The 20,265-nt window shown below is 39.1% G+C and overlaps 1 long non-coding RNA gene and 1 other non-coding gene across 6 annotated transcripts in view; one reads left to right on the forward strand and one right to left on the reverse strand.

Annotated features, from left to right (window-relative positions):
• The window catches only part of LOC144329736 (uncharacterized), a 29,652-nt gene extending 18,251 nt beyond the window's left edge, over nt 1-11,401 (reverse strand). For 3 of the 5 annotated variants that reach the window (XR_013395368.1, XR_013395365.1, XR_013395367.1), the window contains exons 1-3: nt 10,057-11,401; nt 1,489-1,670; nt 300-577 (exon numbers count right to left, since the gene is read on the reverse strand). This is a non-coding gene — a long non-coding RNA (uncharacterized LOC144329736). The remainder of the gene's footprint in view (nt 1-299; nt 578-1,488; nt 1,671-10,056) is intronic. The other 2 variants (XR_013395369.1, XR_013395366.1) reach the window with 2 other exon arrangements.
• An 8,279-nt stretch (nt 11,402-19,680) lies between these two features.
• On the forward strand, nt 19,681-19,786 carry LOC114679768 (U6 spliceosomal RNA). The gene has a single exon (XR_003731878.1). It is a non-coding gene; the product is annotated as a U6 spliceosomal RNA (small nuclear RNA).
• The last annotated feature ends 479 nt before the right edge of the window (nt 19,787-20,265 follow it).

Here is a 20,265-nt window from a genome sequence, read left to right on the forward strand (position 1 = left end):
AGACTAGGAAACCGAGTTGCAGAAAAGTTGAGAAACATGCTAAGCCTACACCTTAGTCAGTGGTGAAGCAGGGATTCAAAACCCCACAGTCATGCTCTCAACCAGCCCTGGTTTATCTGCTGCATCTGCCATTCTCCAGGTGTCACCTTGAGAAATGTTCTTCATCGTTTCAAGCCTCTATTTGCTCATTAACATCACTGGATAATTAAATTTCCCTCATTGATCAGTTGTTAGGATTGGAGGGGATTATGCATGCTTGGCACAGGGGGCACCCCCATATTGACCCCCCAATACATTACCTGTTTCTATCACTGTCTCTAGCTGCCCTTTCCAGAGTGCCCAGGCACATCATGGTTAAGGTGAATCACAGGTATGAATCGTCCTGACTCCACGCAGCAGGGTCACAGTGCCTGCTGTCCATGGGCTTTGGTCCTGTGACTTCCAATCCCAGCATGAGTATGAAACCACTGGGCATTTCCTCTCTCCTGGCCCAGCTTAGGGTTCACACCAGCCTCTAGCGATGTCTTAGTGGCAATGGAGGTGACTGCCTGTCCTTTAAGGGGCTTCTTTAAAAAACCTGAAAAAATGTGGGGGTTATGTTTCAAAGCCTATAATTTTAAGTTAGATGGTCTCAAAACTCAATTTCTGAATTTAATAAATTGTTTTCCTCAGTACCAGCTGCTCTGAAATGACTCCCATGCCTCCTGATATAATTTCTGGCTCACTAGATAGCCTAAATATTGAAGTACATCTATACCTCTAATACTCCCCAGATTTACTGAGAATCCATCCAGTCATTTGTGGATGATGATAAAATATTCATTTATATGAATAAGTTATTTATATAAATATGTAAGATAAGCACCTTAAAATTTTTCTCAGTAGGCTTAGTAGAGATGAACAGAGAGAGTTGGTGACAGAGCCTTGTATAAATTCTGTAATGAAGTTTATAAAGACCCAACATTGGTTCTTCCAAAAACAATTATTTAAAAATAACATGTTTTTCCCATAGGCATCTTTTCCTTCCCATTTTTTGTCACTGTAATTATTTATACTCCACTCCCTTTAAAAACAGCACTCTGCTTCTTGGTGGATACCAATGCACTTTGAGAAGAAGCAGGAACACATGTATTTCTAAATAATGAACTTTGGAGAAATTAACAGGCAAAGGATCAAGTACTACTAATATAAAAATGAAAAGTGAAATTAAACCCAAAGAGAAATGGCTACTTGGCTGGTCTGCCTAAAAGGGAATCAGTCTCACTTTAAATCAGATCACTCATTTTTTCTTCAATATGTTAAAATGTAAAAATTTAAGATACAAATTCAAAGAAGTAAATCCATCTACATTTTCAACATCCCACTTATATCTTAGCCTATTTTAAACTTACTTCTAACTCTTTACAATTTTTTTTTTAAATTATGCTTTCTTACTTAAACAAATACACATAACTAAAAGAATTCAGACAATTATGGAAAAATACATACATAGATAAAAGTGAAAAAAATATTCCTTCTCTTAGAATTGGCCACCATGAACCTTTAGGAGGTCACTAAGCACGTCAGAAAAGAGCAGGAGCCAGGCAGGAGCCAGCCTGACTGCTTCTGGGTCTCTCCTGGTCCAGTCACGTGTGTCCAGGCAGGACACAACGATGTCTCAGTTTCCTCATCTGTAAATGAAGATGATGATGATAGTATTTACACCACAGGGGTTACTGTCATGAGCCAACCCACGTAAAACACCTAGGATATATGTGACGTAAATGTTAAATATTATTACTATTTTTAATATTATTGTGACTGCAGGTATCTTTCTATGCATATGCAGAGCTAAAAGGATAGCGAGTTAGGAAAACTGTTCTAAATATTAGACCATTCTATAGATTGTATTTTTATCAAAATTATTGTATTAATTTTAGCTGAATTTGAATTGAAGTTGAAAATGAAAGGACTAACTAGAGAGGCACTTCCCTTTGAAATAAATGTCTCTTTACCACAGAAGTGTTATTTCCAAAAAGACGTTTCTAAAGTAAAAAATGAAGATTAAGGAAAACAAAGTAACAGTCAGATCCATTTAAAGCAAATCTTTATGCTTCAGTTTTAGACGTGGGCTCGTAGCAATTCTGCCAAGATCCAATTGTTTGTTATTTTAGAACATTTTTAAATAATTTTTCAGGCACATCATGTCTGCAAGATGATCTGAACCCATAATTCTTATGATTATTAATAACAAGTTTTATACTTAAATGGATTCAATCCTTACTATAAAGCCATTTAATATATTTTCTCCTGCTCACTTTACTTTTTTAAAAAACCCTTTGGTTAGATGAGACTTACACAGAGCTATTTGTTGTTTGTTTCGGTTTTTATTTTTATTTATTTTTTAAAATTGTTCATTTATTTATTTTTATTGAGACAGAGTCTCTCTCAGTGCCCAGGCTGGGGTGCAGTAGTGCCATCTTGTTTCACTGCAACCTCTGCCTCCCGGGTTCAAGCAATTCTCCTACCTCAGACTCTTGAGTAGCTGGGACTATGGGCAGGCACCATCATGCCCGGCTAATATTTGTGTGTTTTATACAGACGGGGTTTCACCATACTGCCTAGGCTGGTCTTGAACTGGACTCAAGCAATCCACTCACCTCAGCCTCCCAAAGTGCTGGGATTACAGGCATGAGCCACTATGCCCTGCCTTGTTTGTTTTTTAATTTCCAAAATGGTTCCAAGATGTTCACTTGAGTTCTTTCATGTTTGACAATGTTTCCTTACTACTTTTTGATTTTGAAGGCACCTTGACTATGAATAACCAAGTGACTCTTTTAGGAGTCTTTTTGTCTTAAGACTTCGTATTTTTTTGATACAAGCAATCAGTGTAGAAAAGCCTGAGGCCAGTTGAATTTTTTTCTTTGTAGTAAAAATTTTACTTTTCTGCCTGGATTCATGGGAAAAAGAGTACTTATAAAACACAATAGCTTAAGTAGTTAAGTGTCTAAGTATTAAGAATTCTGGAACGATTTTTTAAAAATATGGTCGTTATTTGTTCTTTCAGAAAACGTTAAATATCAAATATATTTTTCCATTTGTAGGGTTTTTTGTTTTGTTTCAGAGACATTACTTTACCTTATGTTGAATGGTATGCAAACATATTAGTTTCTCTCCTATTTTAATATTTTTGCCTTTATCATTTACATTACTCAGTGACATTTATTAGGTCTTTTCTTCACATCACTAATATGATATTTTAGACTTTTCCCTGTTCTTTGGTGTTTCTAATTTATTTTTTTTTAATTATTTTTCATTTTCTTATTAAGGCATTATTTACATGCCATAAATTCACCCTTTTAATGCAGAGTTCTTTACGTTGATAAGCAGTCACGTAACCACGACTGCAATCAACATATAGAACAATCATTCATCTTCAGAATATTTGCTCACACCCTTTTGTGGGCTCTGGCAACCACCAATCTGTTTTCTGTCTGTATCATTTTGCCTTTTCCAAAATATTATATAAATGTGATCGTATATTATGTAGACTTTGGCTTCTTTCATTTAGTGTACACATTTGATATCCATTCATGTTGTTGCCAGCACCAGTAACTTGTTCTTTTTATTGCTCTATACTATTACATTTTATGGATGTACCACAGTGTGTTTATCCATTCCTCTCTTGAGAGACATTTGAGTTATTTCCAGTTTGGGTTGATTGCAAATAAAGCTACTATAAACATTTGGCTGTAAGTTTTTGTGTGAACACAGTTTTCATTTCACTTTGGTAAATCTTTTGCCTCTTTTACAATTGGATTTCTTGTTTTCTTATGCAATTTTGAGTACTCTTTACATATTCTGAATATAAGTTCTTTACCGCAGAAATGATTTGCAAGTATTTTCTCCCAGTCTGCAGTTATCTTTTCATATTTTTAACCAAGTTTATGTTTGAGTTCAGTAACAACTGGGTTTTTGCTTATGTCCTGCGATCTGAAAGTTCTCTTCTATTTAACTGCCTTTGATCATTTTATCTTGAGCTAACCCGAATGTTCATTCTTACTAAATCGCTCTGTAACATAAAACGATTGCTAATAATTTCCTTTCATCCCATGTTTTCTTCTAGCTTGGCTTCCTCTAATTTTTCACACCATATTCCTGTGGTCCCTACCCCCACATACATGGTACTTTTGCACCTAAAAGAGGTTGACTTGGTCATCATATTGCATTTTCCATCTGGCTTATGTTTGCCCAACTCTGATTAGGCACGTTGTTTGTTCTGATAAAGTCTTGGTTACTGTTTTCTCAGTGATCTATAATTTTCAGATGAGTGAATATATCATAGTCCACTCATTTTCTCTACCCCAAGAACATGTTAGAAGTTCAGGGAATGCTAAATGAATGCTGCTTTTTAATTTTCCTTTCTTTCTTCTTTTAAAAAGAATGCCTGCATTCAGCTCTCCTTTGAAGCATTTGTTAAATATTCTTTACCAAGACTCATTTCATCTGGTTGGTATGGGAGTAGGGGGTGGTCCTACTCCCACTGAGAATACCCCCAATTCCTTGTGTAGCTGCCATGTCCTCTCTTTGGATAAAGAGAGTGACTGCTCTGTTGATCACATGTCTAGTTTCACACCTGTCTCTCCAACAGCCATCTCCACTTATCTGTCAGATAAAGAGCTCCTTTTCTTTATGTGGTACACATAAAGAAAGATGTGGGTACTCAGTGAGAATTTTAAGGGTTCTGACAGCTTAGTGTGGCTTCTGAGGGTGGAGAGGGGTTATTCGGAACCATCCCCACTGAGGTCTCCCTGTCCTCTCCAAGACTTTCTGTTTTTTGCCTTTGCCATCAAGCTTTGGACCTTGTGGCTCCAGGTTAAGCTTTACTTCATTTGGTTACTGTTGGTCCAAAACTTCAAAATGATTTTTATTACTCATTTGTGCCTTTTATTAGACTTAGGAAAGGAAAATTGCAATTCACTCCTTACTTCTGGCATTAATAAATTCAAGCCAATGCTTAAAATATTAAAATACTTCTGCACCTATTGGAAATAGTCACTGTGCTAACCCCACCCATGCAACCCCCAGAATCCTTCTCCATAGCCTTGGCTGGCCTGGCTTTTGCCCCCTAGAAATTCCCTACCTCACCTTCTGTTGATCCAGCTCCCAAAGGGCTGATGCCTGGACCATCAAAGGACTTCTAGGGCCCTGTACCAGTACTGCTGGTCACTGATGAGTGTGCCTGCATTGGCTGGTACACAAGTGAGACTACATGCTAAACATTTTCAGTGTCACCCCTACCTGTGATTACCTCTCTCATGACACTCTTTTACCCAATTCTGTCATCACACCTTTGGCTGTCTGTCTTCTCACAGTCTGGAATATGAGTTCCTTGAGGGTAACACTTCAAGTAGAAAAAATTTATTTAACCTCTTTTACATGCCATGTTCATCTTCCATTTAACTTTTCCCAAGTTATAGCAAAGTTGGTATCCTTACCCCATTTTACAGATGAAAAGCCTGAGGGCCAGTGAGTTTTGGCAGCCTGTGCAAAGTTATTTTGCTAATAAGGGCCTAAAACAAGATTTAGATTCAGCCATGTTCCATCAATTGCCTAGGAAAGATATTTCCAGTGGAATGTTTTTATAAATAATACTATGGAATAGGAGCAGCCTCCATATGATAAACAGGGTGACATTAATTTCTTACAACATGCATGCACCTGAGACTTTTTTTGAGGACTTAAAAAAAAATCTTTATATCTGTTAGAACATAGCAGACTGCATGGTTCCTAGTTGGCTCAAATAAATGATTGTAAAATTAAGGCAAGCAAGGATGAATGAATGGATGGATTAACTGATTGATTAGTTGATTAATTACTGTTTCAGAAGGCACATTATTGGGAATATGCAAAGGCAGTGTAGTTGAATTGAGAGGCAGTATGTACAGCATTTTAGAGCATAGACTATGGACTTTCCCATAGTGTGAATAAAATAGAATTTATTTGATAATTCTCTATTAATAGACACTTAAGTTGTTTCCATTTTATATTATTCAATTAATAATGATGAATATCTTGTATATATTTTGGGAAGCATGTGTAGATGTTCACATAGGTTACATTTCTAGAAACAGAATCATTTGCTCAAAGGCATATGCAAGTTGAACACACTTTGATACTTTCAATTTCCTTCCAAAGTGTCTCCTACCATTTTATACTGCTGCAAACAATTTGTGAAAGAGCCATTTACCCACATCTTTACCAAGGATGGTTACATTTTATCTGTAATTTTTTGTTAAAAATATCAGTGCTTCTTATACCAGTCAGAATGACTAGTAATAAAAAGTTCAAAAATAACAGATGCTGGCAAGGTTACAGAGAAAAGGGAACACTTGTACACTGTTGGTGGGAGTATAATAAATTAGTTCAATCATTGTGGAAAACAGTATGGCGATTCCCCACACAGCTAAAAGCAGAACTGCTATTCAACCCAGCAATCCCACTACTAGGTATATACCCAGAGGAATATAAATCATTCTACCATAAAGACACATGCACGTAAATGTTCATTGCAGCACTATTCACAATAGCAAAGACATGGAATCAACCTAAATGCTCTTCAATAACAGACAGGATTAAGAAAATGTGGTATATATACACCATAGAATACCACACAGCCATAAAAAGCAACAAGATCATGTGTTTGCTTGAACATGGATGGAGCTGGATGTTTTTATCCTTAGCAAACTAACACAGGAACAGAAAGTCAAATACTGCATATTATCACCTATAAGTGAGAGCTAAATTATGAGAACTCATGTAAACAAAGAAGAGAACAACAGACCCGGGGGCCTACTTTAGGGTGGAGGGCGGGAAGAGAGAGAGAAGCAGAAAAAAAATAACTGTTCGGTGGGTACCAGGCTTAATACCTGGGTGATGAAATAATATGTACAACAAACTCCCATGACATGAGTCTACCTATATAATAAAATAAACTTTTATTTTATTACCTATATAACAAAATAAAACTCAAAATATACCTATGTATAATAAATATATGTATATTATATATAATATATGTATATTATATCTACATATGTTATATAATATATACTGTCTATATATTATATATTATATTCTACATAGCTAATATATTTCTACATAACTAAATATATACTATACATATGATCATATATTTATATATAATACATATATAATACATATGATTATATACATTTATATATAATATAAATATACATTATATATAATATGTTATATAATATATAATCTATAACGTGTATATTATATATACACACATATATTCATGCCTTATAGCATTAATTTACATTTTCTGGCTTACCAGTGAGGCTGAACAAAATTACCACTATTAATATTGTTCTTTTTTTCTGTTAATTGCCTATTTATACCTTTTGTTCATTTTTAACTCAGTTGTTTATCATTTTATTAATTTATATTATGGATGTTAATCAGTTGCAACCAATACGTTGACCCAATGATGCCCCTGATTATTCCTGTTATTTTACTTTGTTAAAAAAAGTAAACATTTTTAATCTAATGATTGTTTTAGGGTGCAGAAGTTTTTGGTATTTTTTTTTTTGTAGCCAGTTGATCAGTTTTTTCCCTTGTGGCCTCTGAGAAAAATAGTGATTATAAAAGTATTCTTTTAAATTTTCTCCTAATAGTTTCATAGTTTTGGCTTTCATATTTAGATCTTAAATCCATCAACATCTTTCTTTGTGAGTGTGTATGTAATGAGAGCAAGAGAAAAGAGAAGAAACAGAAATAGATGTGTACTAATATCTAACTTTATTTTCTAACTTGTTCCAACACTGTATACAGGAACTTTTGCTTAGAAAAAAAAATCAAGAAACCACTGAAAACTAACGGGAACCTTCTTTTTTTTGAGATGGAGTCTTGCTCTGTCACCCAGGCTGGAGTGCAGTAGCGCAAGCTCAGTTCACTGCAACCTCTGCCTCCCAGGTTCAAGAAATTCTCCTGCCTCATCCTTCCGAGTAGCAGAGACTACAGTCATGTGCCACCTTGCCGGCTAATTTTTCTATTTTTAGCAGAGACAGGGTTTCATCATGTTTAGCCGGGTTGGTCTTGAACTTCTGAGCTCAGGTGATCCGCCTGCCTCAGCCTCCCAAGGTGTTGAGATTACAGGCGTGAACCACCGTGCCTGGCCCTAACTAGAACTGTCTAACAAGAGGGTTTTTAATGTAGCTAAATATAAAAGGCTTTCATTAAGTAGTCATAAGCAATCTGTAATTAATGAGAGTGTTATCTCTGTCCAGTATCTAATTATTTTTTGTTTTTGTTTTGTTTTGTTTTTTGAGGTAGAGTTTCACTCTTTTTGCCTAGGCTGGAGCTAATTGTTATCTTTGTAAATCTTGACTTACTGCCTTGAGCAGGGCTCAGTGCAATATTAAACAGCAGCACTGGTAGTGTACCTTTGGTTTATTCCCCATGGATGATAAGGCTTCTGTTATCTCATCAGTACATATGATATTTGTTGTAGCTCACTGATTAATAACCTTCCCCCAGTTAAGAAAGTTCTATTCGATTCCTCTAAGGACTCTAAATTCAGAGAGCCCTAGTCCTGACTAACTATTAAATCATACATCTACACTGGCCTCTCTGAAAATGGAAGAATAGAACAGTTTTCTCATAAGTCTTCAGTTAATTGCCTATTGAAGACCTACTCTCTCCCAGGGCCTCCCTGAAATCTGGGATAGGAATTAATCAGAGGTTCTGCAGGAGGGCTTTACTCCCACCTGTAGGGCTCATGTGTCCTCGGCTTTGCTGTTTTGTGTTCCACCTTCCCTTTATGGCTTCCAGCTTCAGAGATTCCTCACTGTTCTCATCTGCAGGGAACATACCTCACAGCTTTTGGCATGGCATGACTGTGTATTTATTTTTACTCCTACGTTGCTTCTGTGACAAATGGTGGAGTATGATTCAACAGTTTTATATATTGTAAAAATGTAACAAAGTATTCTAGATCTCCCTCTTCTCACAGTGTATCTCAGAAATCTAACTACATAAGAGCTGCCTTGTTCTTTTTAATGACTGCATAGTATTCCCTTGTATAGCTGTCTCACAATTTATAATAAAACCAGCCTCCTACTGAGAGATCACCTTTAGGTTTCCTCCAATATTTTGCTATTACAATCAATCCTGCCACAAAGATTCCTAGGTAAACATTATTTCACACATGTAGAAGTTTATTTGTAAGAAAATATCTATAATGAAATTTCTAGGAAAAAGGCATATGCATTTTTAAGTTTAAAAGATATTGCCAGACTGTCTTCCATGTAAGTCATACCACTTTATAATGCCTATCTGGGAACATTTTTCATTTTCCCCTTTAGGTTGTCTTTATCTTATTGATCTGTAAAAGCTTCATATATTTTTGAAATTAGCTCTTTATTGATCTTATGAATTATAGACATTTCCCCTGTATTTTTTAATGTTTAGATTATTTTTAGCTATGTGGAATTTTTCTACTTGTATGAAGTTGAATTTATCAGCATTTTCATTTGGGGTCCCTGCTTTTGTGTCATGCTCCAGAAGGTCTTCCACACCCCAAGATTGCTTTTAAAATTTAAAATTTCTTCTGTGCTTTACCACAAAACCTTTATAATTTTACCCTTTAACATTTAAATTTAATACATCTGGAATTCACTGTAATATAAAGTACAAAGCATGAATCCAACATTTTCTCATTCCCTGAGGGACAGCCCCGATACATTTATTTTGAATGCTTATAAGCCACTCTTACCAGCCCCTCCCTTAGCCAGGTGATCTCCATTTACAGGAGTTCTTGAACAACCCCAATTCCTCTTCCTTAACACATGCAGTGCCTGCTAATTAGTCCAACATGTGAATGATCTAAGGTATCACTCCTACGTCACCAGTGTGTCTTTCTCTCCAGAATGAATTCTATCAGCATGAAAAATGTGGTCATATTGCCCACTAAAACACAAACACATTTAAATGAACTCTGCCACCACCCGCCCCCTACCCACCCCAGGTTTCCTCTGATTGTCCACTCACCTTTATAAGATGACTCTTTGAAAGAGTTGCCTATTGTCTGCACTGGGCTGTCTGTGATTCCTCTCCTCTGTCTACACTCTGTCTCCCGAACCTGGAATCAAAACAGGGCTTGGCAAGGCCACCAATGACCTCTCTAGGCTAATGGTCTCCAGTGGCTGGGTCTCGGTGGTCTCCACACTACTTGATCTATTGGAAGATCAGCAGCATAAATCTCTCCTGTAGAAATGCTTCTTGACCTGATTGTAGGTCATGGCTCTCCCTTAGCCCTCTTTCTCTTGCCTGCTGTTCCTTCTCAGTCTCCTCTCCCAGTTTCTCCTCATCTGCCTGTTAATTATCTATGCTCCAGGGCTGAGTCCTCAGACCCTCTCCCTTCTATCCCTTCTCTCTCCCTTGATGAGCTCATCTAACCTCCTGGTTTTAAACAGCATTTAAATGCTAAGGACCCTCAGGGTGATGTCTCCATCCCAGACCTCAACACTCAGCACCAGACTCCTGTATAATTGTCTATTTGGCATCTCCACTGTGTGTCTAATTGAACATCTCAAATTAACACTTTCAAAAATGAATCTCTATCTCCAGCTCCCAAACCTGCTCCCTCCTTTCTTCCTCCACCTAAATCAATGCCAACTTCATCCTGGCAGCTGTTCAGGAAAAACCCTCGGAGCCATCCTTGGCGTTTGTCTTTGTCTCACATCTCATATTCAATCAATCACCAATCCTATTGTGTCTACCCTGAGAATGGATTCAGAAACTGACCACTGCTCACCATGCCTGTCCTAGGCCCCAGGCCCCAACCTCCAAATTGGTCTCCTGCTTCTGTCCTTCCCCACGGCCAGAATGTGGTCCTTTGCAGGCAGGTCCCAACCTGTCACGGCTCTGGGAATGGCTCCCTCCAGTGGGTCCCATGCAATTCGCATGGCCTCTAGGGCTCTTGAGGGCGTATCTCAGACATCTCTATTCTCACCTCCCATCATCCTCCCCCTGATCCCTCTGCAGCCACCACACGGGACTTCTCCACACTCCTTGGGAATATCGAACACCTCCCTGCAGCAGTGCCTTTGCACCTGCCGTTTTCTTATCCTGGAATGCTCTCCTGAGGTGGCCACATGACTCACTCCCTCACTTCCCTTATACAAAATCCCTGATCTCTGCTCAGCATCAGATTCGAGTGGCCTTCCCTCATCTCTCTAAAGAAGTAGCCTCCGCTCCAACACAGGCTATCCCTTCCCCAGCTCACTTCTCTCCATAGCACCTAGTCCCTTCTGTATCATGTTCCGGTCTGATTTCTGTAACTCCACGGCCTAGATGTGAGCTTCTTGAGAGTTGAACTTCCACAGCTGAATTCCTAGTATCTCAAGCATGCCTGGCTCAGAGGAGGCATTCATAAACATGCGCTGAATAAGGGAAGGAATTCTGTCCAAGGAGCATCTGGTATATATCCTGCCTTCTAAGGCACAGTGAGTAGATGTACAGTCAAAGGCACTCAACTTTTCACAGCTCAGTTAAAGGAACTCTGTGCTAGAGCAAATAAAACTCCATTATATTCCCATATTTGGTATAACCAGGTGGAAGCCTTGGATAAGTCCATTTATTGAGTGTCCAAAATTCCTTGCCAGAAGACGAACTTCATCCTGCAATCATACCCAGTTCACTGGAATTTGGGTAGAAAGTGTGGGAAAGTACATATTATAAAAGCAGACTTTTCAACTCTCCCCTGACCCTAATCCTCCTTTTAGTCTCACTACCTTGTGAATGGTGCCTGGATGGGTACAGCGACCCAGACACCCTTCTCCATGCCTCTCCAGCATCCAAGAAGTCACCAATAGAAGCTCCTTCATTTCTCTCAATTCTATTTTCTTCCCACCTTTCCGGGTACCTCTGTCTTACAGCAGCCTCATTTGTGCAGATTGCTGACAGAGCTCCATAATTAGCCTCCTAACCTCCAGTGGTGCTTCCTTTCTGTTGATGCTTCACCCTGGAGTGCAAATACATCCCAGTCCCTCCCTTGCTTAGAATCCATCAAATGTTCTTGCCTTTACGTCAGGTTCAGTCTCCATGAATGATCATACAAGACCCTCCATGTGGCTGAAGCTTCACTGTGCTCATGTCCTGGCCTCATTACCTACGTTTCTCAAAACCCATGGTGCAATTCCAGACCTCAGTGCCTCAGCCTGTGCCACTCTTTTTTCCCAAAGCAACCCAGCTTGTCCCACCTCCCTCTAGTGTCTGCCTTTGCTATCCCCTAGCTCCTGTATTTCCTTCTCTCAAAGCCCTTTCCAGAAGGCTATAATGCTAGCTGAAGTGTCTACCTCCCCAAGCTAGGCTCTCAAAGAAAATAGCTCTTTCTACTCCCAGCCCTGCAACCAACCATTATGGGCACTCGATAGCTGTAAAATGGGCCAGTGAAGGTGTGGAAGCACTTTGAAATGTTTATAAAAAACACTCCCCAGGTACCACTAAGGTATTGTTACTGCAGTGTGGAAGACTATGCAGAGGAAAGGTGCCTGGGAAAGATTGGTATGTGTGCCTTTAGTGCTATGCCTCGCGTGCTTCCAGCCAAAGTCACAGTATCCATTTTGCACTTATCACCTCGTTTCATTTCACGACTGCCCCTTTGCCAAAATATCCCCAGGATGCTCTCTGCAAATCACAAAAGTGGTTATTCAGCTTATTTTGGGAAGACAAACAGAAGCCCATTTAATTTCACTGTTCAAATAAACATTCTACCTACTGGACTTTGATTCCAGCTGGAAATGGACCAGGTAGCTATGTATTCTCTCATGTTTGCAAAAGAGGAAGTTGCTGGCCTTGCCATTTACTCTTTTAGGTCAGCCAAGGACCAGGACAAATGTACATTACACACTGAGTATATATCTGGAAAAAGCAAATATCAGAAGAAAACGCTGTGACCTTAAGAGCAATCCAAAGCACAGAGCGCTGAAAAGCTCCTTGCAATTTGGTTTTTTTCCAACAGAGCGACACATTAAGTTGGACCATTAACCCAAATGAAAGGTTTCAGATTTATTTCATTGGCAGATGGAAATTAAGTTGCAGAAACATATCCAGCACAGGCTAGAGTAGATTTAATTTCATTTATTTTTAATTATGCAAGTAATACATGAATATATTGTCACTATAAAAATTCAAACAACACAGATAAAGTTAATGTTGCTCTTGACCACTACTCCACTCATTCCTCTGCCTGAGAGTTACTGCTGCTATCAATTTGAAGTGTCATGAGACACACACAGTACACACACACATTCACACACCAAGATATGAAAAATAGCTATTTAATCTTAGCTTTGGCTGAGGTCCCAACATAATCAACACTATATTCTAAAGTAAAACACAAGATCATTATGGAGGGCACCAATGGAAGTGGCCAAAAATAGTTATGTGACTCTTAATTCCTGAACTATGTCAAGGACCTGAAAGGACTTTGAGAAGGATATTAAGTGGAGAGAGGTTTTGATGAAAGCGTCAGCCCTTCACCTCCATGGAGGCAGTGAGAGATGACGCATTTTTGTTCTGCTCAAACCAAGAAAAGCTTCAATAGGACAATTCTGAGAACTTGATGCATGTCCCTAACATGGTTATATTTGGCCATCTTTTACTGTATAAGTTTTGCATTTTTGTTTCTCAATAATTCCTTTCTTATTCTCAAGGTCAGAAATATACTCTATTTTACTGACGTTTCTATTGTTTAGGCATTTGATTTGCCTAGCTTTTTGTTTTCGTGGTGTGATAAAGTGACCTAACTTCACTTTTTGCCAAAGGGATAACAAATTATTTCAACATCGTTTATTAAGTAAGTAGCCCTTCATTACACTCTGGTTTGGAGACCACTTTTATCGGATACTAAAATTCCAAATATTCACTGGTCACTTTCTGAATTGTGTTCCACAGCATTGATCTACTTGTCTATTCCTTTAAGAGTGCATTCGTTACAATTCAATTGTGCTTCCTTTTCTAGAGGTTGAGAACAGCACAAAAAATAATGTTCTACTTATCACTGTGTGCTTTCCAGATGATACCAGACAAAGTAAAACCTGGGTTGTGGTGATGGCAGCACCGGTGTCTGACGTCTGATGTAGACCGTTCCATGAAGGCAGGACACAGACTTGCTCTCACCCTCAGCCCCTCTGCATATAATTCTCAGTTTCTCCAGAAAGCATTTTCCCTGTGCTTCAGAGGGACTATTTGTCTCACAAAGACATTTGCCATTTTCCACTCCTTCTTTAGCCTCCCTAGGAGATGCCCGGTGGTACGTCTATGAAGCTAACATGGTGCACCCACGCCTGCACCCCTGTCCCTGTCCTGCCACATGGCTGCCTCTTTTGAGGACTCCACATCGGTCATTGAATATACTCTGGTGGGCATAGTGATCTAGCCTTCCCATTGTTTCTTACTTCTTTTTGCAGCACTGTCTTCCTTAGAATCAGGCATACAATCATGGGACTCCAATGGAAGACTCAGGGGACCCTGGCCCATGGCCCATCAGACAGTCCCTCATGAGCCCAGATACCCCTTCATCCGTATGAACTGAGGACTGTAAGATATCCACAGCTTCAGTTCTCATAGCTGGGACCTCTGCTTTATGTCATAAAGTTTACCAGGAAACAAGCATTTGTTCACTCTTCTGGGCAGTGGGCACAATGCGGCATCTTTATGAGAGTTTTGTGAGGACTAAAGAGACACTATATGCTCAGTTCATTGTAAGGGCTTAGCAGGTGCCACTGACCTTTCCTCCTCACCGAATCAGGCTGACACCCAGAGGAAGCACTGCCTCTCCTCTGAAGCTTCCACTACTGCAGTCTCTGTGCTCATCGCAAGGATCTCTCTGTACTGGCTTATATTTGTTTCTGTTCTTATATTTTTTCTCTATGGACAGACTTCTATTTTCAGAAGATATTTAAGTCACAATATTCTGGACTCTGGCTTAGTTAGACCAACCATCTCTTGATTGTCTGTGGAAACTGAATCAGGAACACCCCAGAGAGCTGTCCCTGGACATAATTCACAGCTTCATTTAATTATTATCATCAAAGTTAATGAAGGCCATAAACTGTTTCATAACATACCAATGGGCAGTATGATTGGAGGGAAACCTCACCATAAAACTTGCACAGCAGAAAGCGCTCAACTAAACAAAACCTTCTTATGAAGAAAAAGACAATGAAACCATATTCAGTTTAGTGAACCTTTCACACTTGGTAACATGAATGTTAAGTCAAAAGAACAATGGAGGTGTGAGCTTTTTTAATCAAATTTTTATTTCAGGTCAAATAAGCAATTTTGTTTGTTTGTTGTTAAGTGTAAAGAGAGTTTTTGGTTAGCTTTTTAGTTATAACTTTATCTTACCCACTTCTAAAAAAGCTTTGAGGCTACTTGAAGTAAAGTCCTGTAGACGAGAGAACCTAACATTAAAAGATAGAAAGAAAACTTAGAAAGATGACAGAAGAGAAATAATTGCACTAGAAACCTGGCCAATAACATGAACAGGCTCCATATAGGGACTCCTCTATATAAATCTCTGTGTGAGTGGATAATATATTCAATAAATGTATTATCTGAACTGCTTTTAAAGTTTTACTCTTGGATTCCTGAAATACTATCTCTATGGATTTGCCTATTCTGGATGCTTCATATAAGTGGAATCATTCATTACGCAACCCTTTGTGTCTGGTTTCTTTAATTTAGCATGATGCTTTCCAGGTTCATCCATATCATAACAAGTATCAGTATTTTATTCCATTTTAAAGTTCTGTAATAGTTACTATCTAACTATCTATTTGGTATACATATATGTATACGTTAATTTTGCTTATCCATTTATTCATTTGTGAACATTTGGATTGTTTCTACCTTTTCGAATTGTAAATCGTGCTGCTATGAACATGGGCGTACACATACCTGCTTGAGACTCTGCTTTCAATCCTTTTGGGTACATACATTGGGATGGAATTACTGGATCATATTGGTAACTCTATGTTTAACATTTTAGAAAGTGTTTTCCCCACTCTGGGTGGAAAAAACACAAACACAAACTGTGGAAAAAACAAACTTATTTTCCTCTGCTCCCAAACCACAACAATTACACAGAAGACTTCTGTGTCCAAATGTATGTGTGGTTTTGTATTACACACCAAGAAAGCAATCAGTTCTGCAGCAGACACTAGCTGGGTATCCTCTAATTCAATTCAATACTGACACTATCTACATTGAGTTAGCATAGCTCCCACAAATTAAGGGCTCAGTCCTACAAAACTGCTTCCACCCCACTTCTGATACCAATCACAAGCACAGGTTGTTTTGCCCATGCTTCTGAACTGCTGGCTATAAATCAACAGTCACACGATCCCCTCCTTAAATTCGAGTAATATGCTAGAGTGGCTCACAGAACTAAGGGAAACACTCATATTCACCAGTTTACCTTTAATATAAATGATATTACAAAGGATACAGATGAAGAGATATATAGGTCAAGGTATCAGGGAAGGGGCACAGAGCTTCCATGCCTTCCCTGAACATGCTGCCCTTCTAGAACCTCCACATGTTCAGCTATCTAGAAGCTCCCCAAAGTCAGTCATTTTGAGATTTTATGATTAAGTAAACCAATGGACGCTGATGATCAACTTAGCCTTCAACCCCTTTCCCCTCCCCAGAGGTTGGGAGATGGGGATGAAAATCTAGCACTCTAATCATTTCTTGTTCTTTCTGGGGGCCAGCCCCCATGATATGGTTTGGCTGTGTCCCCACCCCCCCCCCCACATCTCATCTTGAATTGTAGCTCCCATAATCCCCACATGTCATGGGAGGGACCAGGTGGGAGGTCATTGAATCATGGGGACAAGTTTTTCCTGTGCTGCTCTCATGATAGTGAGTAAGTCTCATGAGATCCGATGGTTTTATAAAGGACAGTTCCCCTGCACATACTCTCTTGCCTGCTGCCGTGTAACATGTACCTTTGCTCCTCATTCACCTTCTGCCATGATTGGCGGGCCTCCCCAGCCACGTGCAACTGTGAGTTCATTAAGCCTCTTTTTCTGTATAAATTACCCAGTCTTAGGTGTGTGTTAATTAGCAGCATGAGAATGGACTAATACACCCCGTTTGAAGCTATCTAGGGGCTGTCTGCCACCAGTCATCTCATTAGCACACAAAAAGACATTATTTTGGAGATTTTAAGGATTTTAGAAGTTGTATGTCAGAAAACAGGTCAAAGATCAAATATATATTTTACAGTATCACACCTACAATAAATGCCTAACAGGAAATTAATCATAAAACAAAAGTATGGAAAAACAAAAGTTTATAAGTAAATGCATGTCACACACACACAGGCTGCCATCTGCCATGTTTTTTTTTAATTTTTTTTTTGAGACAGGGTCTCGCTCTGTTACCCAGGCTGGAGTACAATGGCATGATCTCAGCTTACTGCAACCTCCACCTTCTGGAGAATCCAAGCGATTCTCCTGCCTCAGCCTCCCAAGTAGCTGAGACTATAGGCACGTGCCACCATGCCCAGCTAATTTTTCTATTTTTAGTAGAGATGGGTTTCACCATGTTGACCAGGCTGGTCTTGAACTCCTGACCTCAAGTGATCCGCCCACTTTGGCCTCCCAAAGTGCTGGGATTACAGGCATGAGCCACCACGCCCAGCTTGCCATCTGCCATTCTAAATGCCCATGATGGTGACAAGTCCCCCTGGTGTTCTAAGTATAGCACACTCCAGCAAAAGGAACAATAGGGACGGTCTGTTTCACCAACCTTTCATTCCCTCCCAGGCACATGTGATACCAAACTTGGGTTTTTGATGATAAGAGGCGTGTACTGATTTTCCCTGCTGCCTCGAGTTTAGCCAAGAGTAAACTCCAACTCCCTTCATTGCTTCCTACTAACTAAGGGATGAAATGTACAGCATGCTTCCATAGGAGACTGGCATGCTTCCCAGGGTCATTCTAAATGGTAGCCTTCTAGATATGCAGACACCTAAAAAGAAATGGCAAGGGTTTCTCAGGCCAAGGGTTCTAGGTTGGCATGTGACCTCACCCAGAGGGCTGGGCCCCCTATGCAGGCTGCATCCAGGTCACAGGGTCAGACAGAGTTCCCTGTGAAGCAAGCTGATGAGGAACGTGTTGGGGAGTCCTGAAGAGTCTGCCGACGCCTCCACAATCAGGCCACTAACTTTGCTGACTCAGGGAACATTTTAATTACAATAAACATTCTTCCACTTAATATATTTTGGGAGTTTCTTTCAGCAAATCTATTAGAGACAAAATGAAAATCACAGTCTTGAGAGAAGAGAATTAGTCATATACAAAATTTTGATCCTCATTCTTAAGCCGCTGGGCTTATACAGTTGGAGGAAAAGCATGAAGTGTCAGATGGAGAACCCCCTGCCTGGGTCAGCATGATCAACAAGAACTGGATGTGTCCAGTAGCCAGAAATCACTAACATTTCTATCCCTCCCTTTTTCCTATTTCCTGCATAGCTAACTTCCTGCTCCACAGGCATCTTAAGAAAAGTAGACCCTCCCTCAAAAATCACTGTGATTCCTCATTAAGAAAGACTAAAGGTAGTTGAGTCATCTTAGAATCTCATTACAATAAGATAAAGAATCTTAACCTTAGTTCCCCTAATATATTTTTGTGTATTAGAAAGTAAATTTTGAAATGTGAGAGTTATTGTCCTTACTTTTTTTTTTTTACATAAATGCAAGCTCTTGTCTTTCTCAAAAAAGCAAGTACATAGACAGGTGATTTCTGGATCTCAGAATATACCAACAGAGAAAATAATTAGAGAGAAAAATAATTAGAATCAAAGTTTGATGGACAGGTTATTTAAATTAAGTGTCCTTCCTCTGACTCCAGGCACTGTGTAGACTCACAGTGGAGAAGCTGGTCTTACAGCTGTTACAACATTGGCCAGCCCATTTCACAGAGCCTGGCCTAGTTTTTATAGGAAACAAAGCAGGTGAATGTCAGTGTTTAGGAGCCAAGACTCCATTGTTCTCTTCTGTTGGGAAAATCTCTGAGGCATTATTTAACCATATGCAAAGTGGAATTTCTTTCCGATTGAGTCATTCTTTTGTTGAGTCCAGGAAATTAAAGAGAACAACATTATTCCTGTGCTGAAAATGCACAGTACATAGTGATTACATGATACATGAGGAGGCTTTGAATTTGTTGATGTGACGGTAACAGATGACCATATTAATGTGATGTAGTTACAAGTAAATACAACGCAGAGAGCTAAGGCTATTTGGGATATACAGGTAAGCTTCGAGGACCCAGCCAGGAACCTTAGAGACCTCATAGATTCCCCTAGAAGAACAAATGACAGACTCTGACCAGCTTGCCTTAGATACCATGTAGGAGACATATCACCATCTCTGACATGCTATCCAGACTTTTCTACTTTGCCACATTCACCTTTTTATAAAGAGATTGTTTTTTTCTCAGATCTTGGAAAGTTGGGGGGAGTAAGTGATGGATTCAATGCACTGTTGCCTGCATTCTTCCCTTTCCCCTCCACATCCCTGTGGGACTGATTTTCCAATCTCTACTGCAGAACTCTTGTATTTTTGATGTGATGATATACCCATAAGAAGCAGTGTTGTGCTAACTTCGGCAGCACATATACTAAAATTGGAATGGTAAGAGAAAATTAGCATGGCCCCTGTGCAAGGCTGACATGAAAATGTATAAAGCATTCCATTTTTTAAAATAAAATAAAAACTTAAAAAACAGCAGTGTTGATTAGAGAAAACAAGTACTAGTAACAGTAGCCATGATACAAAATAACTGTACAAAAATCACTAACATTCCTATACAACAACAACATCCAACTGGAGTGTCAAACCAGGAACACAATCCCATTCACAATAGCCATTAAAAGAATAAAATACCCAGAAATACAGCTAACCACAGAGGCGAAAGATCTCTACAACAAGAATTTCAAAACACTGCACAAAGAAACCAGAGTTGACACAAACAAAGGAAAAAGCATTCCGTGCTCACAGAGAGGAAGAATTAGTATCGTTAAAATCACCATACTGCCCAATGTAATTTACAGATTCAATGCTATTCCTTTAAAACTACCAACGGCATTCTTCACGGAATTAGAAAAAACTATTTTATGACATGGAACCAAAAAAGAGCCAGAATAGCCAAGGCAATCCTAAGGAAAAAGAACACAGCTGG

The sequence above is a fragment of the Macaca mulatta genome, chromosome 7 (assembly GCF_049350105.2).
Source record: "Macaca mulatta isolate MMU2019108-1 chromosome 7, T2T-MMU8v2.0, whole genome shotgun sequence".
Classification (NCBI taxonomy): domain Eukaryota; kingdom Metazoa; phylum Chordata; class Mammalia; order Primates; family Cercopithecidae; genus Macaca; species Macaca mulatta.